This window comes from Gorilla gorilla, chromosome 3, assembly GCF_029281585.2.
Source record: "Gorilla gorilla gorilla isolate KB3781 chromosome 3, NHGRI_mGorGor1-v2.1_pri, whole genome shotgun sequence".
In the NCBI taxonomy this organism is placed as follows: Eukaryota; Metazoa; Chordata; class Mammalia; order Primates; family Hominidae; genus Gorilla; species Gorilla gorilla.
The window spans coordinates 207,004,836-207,012,019 of NC_073227.2; the positions used below are offsets into that span (position 1 = coordinate 207,004,836).

General features: G+C 46.4%; 1 pseudogene; it reads right to left on the reverse strand.

The window, feature by feature from the left end:
• Window positions 1-6,896: 6,896 nt before the first annotated feature.
• LOC129533342 (uncharacterized) lies at window positions 6,897-6,968 on the reverse strand (annotated as a pseudogene).
• Window positions 6,969-7,184: the final 216 nt, after the last annotated feature.

A 7,184-nucleotide genomic window follows, 5' to 3' on the forward strand; every position in this document is an offset into this window, starting at 1 on the left:
CTCCTTACCCAATTGCAAACCCCAACATCTTTGAATCCACCTGTGACCTGTGGAACCCTGCTTCATGACACCCTACTTTTTTAGGCCAAACTAATATATAGCCTCAATATATTAATTGACTTCTCTGCCTGCAACCTCTGCTTCTCCAGATTTAAAATCTCCTACCTGTAAGCCACCGAGAGGTCAGGTCTCAATTGTAAGCTGCCCAATTCTCTTTCCTTGGCATCCTGCAAATAAACGCCTTGCTTTCTCCTGCTGCAAACCACGGTGTGGATGTTTGGCCTCACCCCACGGGAGAGCAGACACCAGTTCAGTTCAGTAACAGAAATAGGTCATTAAAGATGGATTCTGTCTACAGTTCACCCAAGCAAGTGAAGTCTGTGTTAAAATACTCAATAGTATCTCTCTTAGCTCTTGCCAGAATGAACATGAAGTCAATGACAGGCTGGTAACTCATAAAATTAAGGCAGATTTCCACACTCATCGTCACCACTCTCCCCTAACACTTCATCAGCATCTACTGTAAACAGTTTACTCTACTGAGTGTAGGAAGAGGCACAGTCGTGAATGTGAGCTTCCTGAGTGGGGACGTCCTGCGCTGTCACTTTTAAGGAAGGCTTCACGTAGGCCATGCTGGAACCCAGAGTGCCTGAGACAACCGCTAGGGAGGAGACTGCCTGGGGCCTGGGGCTGAAGGAGAATGAGCCAGGGCTTCTCACAGACAGTCATGGGTGTAAAGGGAAATGAGGGAAGGAGTTTGGCCTTCATGTGCTAGTCCTTACTCTGGGTCGATGGCGGTGGATGCAGGGCGAGGTGTGAAAGAGGCAACCCTACTTTAGTGAAGGTCTTGGGAGCTCAGCAGCGTGGACTTGCCGGGATTCAGCTCCCTGGGCCCTGCCCTCTTCTGCAATATGGACAGCAACCGAGTAAGGAGGCGTTGAGAGAAGAGACTCGTAGAAGGGCAGGTGTGCAGAACCGAACATGGAGGGCATTGGTGAGATGTCCCAAGGCTTCCAGGAATAGCTGCAAAGAGCACAGGGCTGCCTGGAGAGCCTGTGTCTGCTGCAGAAACCAGCACCTGCAGGACAGGCCATGGCTGTGAGGGGGATGTTGGAGTTGCTCAGCTTACTGAGCTCTGGAGTCAGCATCATATGTGAATACGTGTTAGCACGTGGCCCAGCACTGTGTGATTCGTAGTAAATCTTTACAGAATTGAAATCTATCTGGTGTCTCTAGAAATTGATTTGAAGCACAAGGTAGCAGAAAGTACTTGTCAGAAGGAGACAGATGCTCAGTTCGGAGGAGGGAGAAACAGGGAACCCAGAGCAGGGCGAAGGCGTCACCTGTGAGGCCAGGCGTGTGGCCGTGAGCAGCCCTGTCGTGTTGCAGAGGTTTCACAGATCAGTAGTTACTGTCTTCATCTGGACTATAGAGAGCACATAGCACATAGGCCACAAAGCCTGTCATTCTCCACAGTAGAAAACTTTTACAGGCTGTTTTTATCTCTAGAAACACTGGATTGTTTGGCAGTAACCAGAAACATCTTTCCACCCACACACGCCCACGGAAGCATGTTGAACATCAGTGAAGTAAGTTACACTGGGGATTGCACCGCGTATCTTCTTATATAGCAGTTTTTATATAGTAGTTCATTAGGGGAGCAGAGATTTTTTTCTCTCTCTCCCCTCCCTTTGTAATTTTCAGAATAGCGAATAGCATGATCAAAGCCATCATCTCCTGTTTTCCTTTCTCTAGAGATTAAATAAATCAGGCTGAAAAATCTCTGAGCCTATGATAACAATCACTCATTGATAGCTTATCACTTAGGAAGAGGTTTCAAGGGCTAAAAGACGTAATGAAACCCCAACGCAGAACATGTAAATGAACAGACTGTCTCTTTCCCCTCATACATCCCACGCTACTCAGTACAGAGGCCAAAGCTCTGTGAGTGCACAGGGCTGGGGAACGAGATGCCATCTGGAACTGGAGATGCAAAGCCACATCCCATCCCTGATCCGTATGGCCCAGGCCCAGCCTGGGAAGGTGTGGGGTATACTGACTGCGGGGGTCCCATCATTTCTCCTAGAACAGGTTCTCCGCGCGCTGTGCAGAGAACAATACTGTCCTCTAGCGGTCAGAGATCAGAACTGGAAATCAAGAAGCTTGTTTTTATTTCTCCTCCCGATATTGTCAGTGATTCCCAGAGCAATATACCACTCCCAAAGCAAAGGGAATGGATTGACACAGTTCACAAAATCCAGGCCAGAATCATCCTGGCTTTGCCTCCCTTGTCTGGGTAATGACAGCTGCAGGGTTTTATCTGGTCTTTGGGGCAGTGAAGCATGTATTTAATCTATCCTTAGTTCAGCTTTGCCAAGGGAGAATCAAGATTTTTCTATCTTTATTAAATATGCATGTAATTTGTCATCAGCTAAATGAGCAAACAATATCTCCTTGTCCACCTCATAGACTTATGATGAGAATCAAATAAAAGCATAAAACAATGTAAAAGTTTAAAACTGAATAAATGAGTTATTATTGAGGAAAATGCATATTTATCTGTTATTTAAAACACTTCTTTAATTCACTTCTATGTTTTAGGATTTTTACCTAGATATACAACATCACAATTTATATACATGCAATGAAAACATAATTTATATTCTATGTAATTATGTCCTTTCTAGCCCTACCGATAAGTCTTACCATGAAGAAAATGCTTTATTTTTTTGTGACTTTAAACTCTGGACAATATGTGTCTTCAACCTCTTACAATTCACCCACAGGGATTCTCTTCAAGGATGGTATAACCCACATTTCCAGAGCAGCCACACAGGACAGCCGCCTCTGCACAACCATTACCATAAGCATGCGTGTGTTTGGTACAGACAGAAATGGATGATGGGGAGTGTGGGCCCTACATTGGTGAAGGTAATATTTCCTACCAGATACCACCACCAATTTGCTTAAAATTGCTTTCAAGCTATTAAAATACTGAGAAGGGGATGATCATAAATACTTAGATGGCTGAATTTTTTGCTATGTTAGGATAAAAATTGGATGGTAATACTTGGGTTCAAATTATATAACAGCGTAGTGATTTTTTTTCCACCCTTGCAAGAAAAATATTCTCAATGAAATATCAGATTCAGAAACAAAATAAGAGAAAATGTCTTTTCATATGCTTCAGTAGGGAAATGGGATGCAAAGGAACACTTCCAATAAGGAAACATTTGCTTAAAGTGATTTTTAAGGAAAGTTCTTTTATAATGACCTTTAAAATAGTTAAGATCCTACCTGGTGGCCGGGCACGATGGCTCATGTCTGTAATCCCAGCACTTTGGGAGGCTGAGGCACCAGATCAATTGAGGTCAGGAGTTTGAGACCAACCTAACATGATGACCTAACATGATGAAACCCCATCTCTACTAAAAATACACACACAAAAAAAAGTTAGTGGGGCATGATGGTGGGCGCCTGTAATCCCAGCTACTCAGGAGGCTGAGGCATGAGAATCACTTGAACCCGCGAGGCGGAGGGAGCAGTGAGCCAAGATCAGGCCACTGCACTCCAGCCTGGGCAACAGAGCGAGACTCAGTCTCAAAACAAATAAAATAAATAAAATAATATAAACAGATCATATCCGGCAAATGTTGACAACTATTTTACCTTCATACTTATTCAAAAGTTCAAAATATTAACAGCAAAACACTTAAGTAGGAGTGCCAAGGCAACCACAAACGGGCCAGCAGTTTAGTTTGCAAACAGAATTGAATTGTACAGGGCAGGGCTCACACACTGACCCCGGCCCAGGGGGACCCTTAAATACCAAGGCAGGAGAACATTGGTGTGTCAGCCTACGTGGGACCAAACTGCAGAATTTCCTACAAGATCCGTCCTTCCTCCTCTTTTACAGTCTGATACTCTCTTTGTCAACCTGTTTCATTAGTTAGCAGGTCACAAAAAGGGAAACTTCTCAATTGCTGAAAAATCTTTCTCTAGTTCTTAAAATCACAAGGTTTGTGCCTGTAACATACATGTTTTATATCTATTCCGACAGTTGCCATTCAGTGTGTATTGTTACCACGTTTAATACATTAAAGTAAATCCCACTGCACCATGCGCGTGGACTGCCGTGCACACTGACTGTGCTCTTCTTGTTCAATATGTCTCTGCTTTTAGAGCTGTGGTCTGTGTGTGTTTGTGTGGATGACGTGCACGGCTTTCTGAAACGATGCTCCAGTGGTGGAGAAGGGGACAGCGGGGCTGGACTCTGCCCTCCCTGGCCCAGCTGGGCACCCAGCGCCCGTCCTGGCTCCTGCTCCTGTTCTGCCCCTCTCACCAGATTCTGAGCCTGGGTTTGTTCACAGACTGATCCCCAGACTCCCACGCCTGGGACTTGACACCTTCTGCTAAAATTCTTCTCTAAATTCAGCGTGCCACAGGCTCACCTTTCACAAAACAACTAGATTTTGGCTGATGAGCCCTGTTCCCGTGGGCGTCTGACTGTAGTGAGTCCTTGTTTGGGCTGCACCATTCCTGTCTCGGCACCGATGTAGTCGACCGTCCAGGTGAGGCCGCACCAGGAGAGCTTTGGCAGCGGTGAAGCCTCTCCATTCTTTCCAGACCAGTGCTGACATACACCCCAGTGGTTCCAATAAATAAACTAATATCCAGACAACCACCCCTCCAGGGACAACAAATATAGAGGTTAATACAAATATTGAGAAGACAGGTGGGGCATGGTGGCTCATGCCTGTAATCCCAGCACTTTGGGAGGCCGACGCAGGTAGATCACTTGAGGTCAGGAGTTTGAGAGCCGCCTGGCCAACATGGTGAAACCCTACCTCTAGTAAAAATACAAAAATTAATCATGGTGGCAGGCACCTGTAATCTCAGCAACTCGGGAGGCTGAGGCAGGAGAATTGCTTGAACCCAGGAGGCAGAGGTCGCAGTGAGCCGAGATCACGCCACTGCACTCCAGCTGCAGCCTAGGGCCGAGTGAGACCCTGTCTCCAAAAAACAAAACAAACAAAAAATAAATAAATAAAATAAAATAAAAATAAATATTGAGAGGACAAATATGAAAGAAAGCAGATTAGATATTGGCATCAAGCTTTTTAAAGAAAAAAATACTGATTTTATTCAAATGCAGCGAAGTTTCCATTATTAATACTGCCACCGCAGAATCCGCTGACCTTGCGAAATGCTGGGTTCACCTGCAGGACGCAGACACAGAGCTCACTGTGGCTAAGACCAGGTCAGCCTATGGGATCTAGAGAGTTCTGATCCAGGCAAACTCTGCCAGGAAATGGAACTCTTATCAGAGAATGAGGAATAGAAGGAACACTTCTGTGAATGCCTCTTTACTGTCTCAGTAAAGAAAACTTACACAAAATTCAAGAAGCAACTCAAATAACTCTGCCTCCTCATGCCCCTGCCTGCTACTTATTCAGATGCACGTTCCCACCGTGTTTCTCCCACTCTTGGGGAGGCACTCATGACTCTATGACGCTCGTTTCTGTGCCTTGCCTCCCCCAGGATTGTGAGCGAGGGTAAGACAAGGATTGTGCCTCATTCATCTCAGTATCTCAGCTCTTCGTAGAGTGATGTGCAAATAGTAGGCCCTTAAAAGATGCGCGGAATTAACACAGAGTTCATCTCTGAAGCTTTTGGCAGCATGGATGCTGTGATCCCTTGCTGGGAGGGAACTAAACTTCAGACCACCCATGTGGGATCTTGAAACAGAAACAGGGAATCCTATTTTCACTTCATATGTAGATGGCTTTACAAAGATGTCACTCCCACCTTAGCAAGGAGGAAAAGCCATGTGATCTTCACAGTGCCAACTTTTCTTGAGCACTTCAGAAAGCTGAGGTTGCAAGGCAAGCAAGTGAAGTCAGTTCTGAGGAGTGACAGTTCCCTTGGGGAGAATCGGGCCGCACAGACGGTTTCACCCTTGGCAGAGTGTGAGAGGAGGGTGGATGGAGCAGCCGTAAAAGCAGGTTGGAAGAAAACAGCCAGGATGGGCCGGGTGCGGTGGCTCACGCCTGTAATCCCAGCACTTTGGGAGGCTGAGGCAGGCGAATCACAAGGTCAGGAGTTCAAGACCAGCCTGGCCAACATGGTGAAACTCCATCTCTACTAAAAATGCAAAAATTAGCTAGGCATAGTGACGGGCGCCTGTAATCCCAGCTACTCGGGAGGCTGAGGCAGGAGAATCGCTTGAACCCGGGAGGCGGAGGTTGCAGTGAGCCGAGATCACGCCGCTGCACTTCAGTCGGGGGGGCGACAGAGTGAGAGTCCGTCTCAAAAACAAAAAAAGCAAAACAAAACAAAACAAACAAAAACAAAACAAAACAAAAAACCCAGCCAGGATGTAGCAAATTCTTAAAGTCTGAGTGTGAGCTTGTGTGCTAGATGGTTGAGAAAGCCCCGGTGGGCCTGACACACAAGGAGAACCTGCATTCACCTAGTGTTAGCTCTTTCCACCATCTCCACTGTGTGCTCCTGAGGAAGACCTGGACAGGGAAGGACACTCCAGCTACTGTCCCTGACACAGATACTGCTTCAGGGGAGGGGAAGAAGCAAAAGCGCTGTTTGTCCTTGGGGGAAGACCTGGAAAATACTCAGGTGCAAGATCCTGTGATGCATGCAAAGCGAAGGCGGTTACCATGGGGAAGGCAGCTGGGAAGCTTTGCAAGCAGGAGGAATAGCTGCTGGGCAAAGTGACACCACTTTGTGGAAAGCTCACTATCACCACCTGCCTCTCAGCCCCTACAAGCCCAGAGAACAGGCAAAGTGCTTTGGCGGAGCTGTCTAGAAGAATCTAGTGCTTCTGTCACCAGGTGTGTGAAAATATCTCAACTCCTCACAAGGTCCACTGCCTTGCGCTGCTCATTTTCAATTAGCAATAATCATGCCTTGGATAAACCTCATTGGCTATGATACAGCCACCGCAGAGAGCTATGCTGTTCATTTTCTTCACCTAAGACTCACAAAGCAGGGGATGGGGGACAGTCAGACCTTAGCTACAAGAGGCTGGGAAGTGTAATTTTCATCCATCTTTCTTTTCTTCCCTCCCTCCCTCCCTCCCTCCCTTCGTTCCTTCCCTTTCATCTCTCTTGTCCTTTCTTTCTTCTCTGCCTCTGCAGTTCAAACAGGCATTCTAGCTGTAGTTCAGA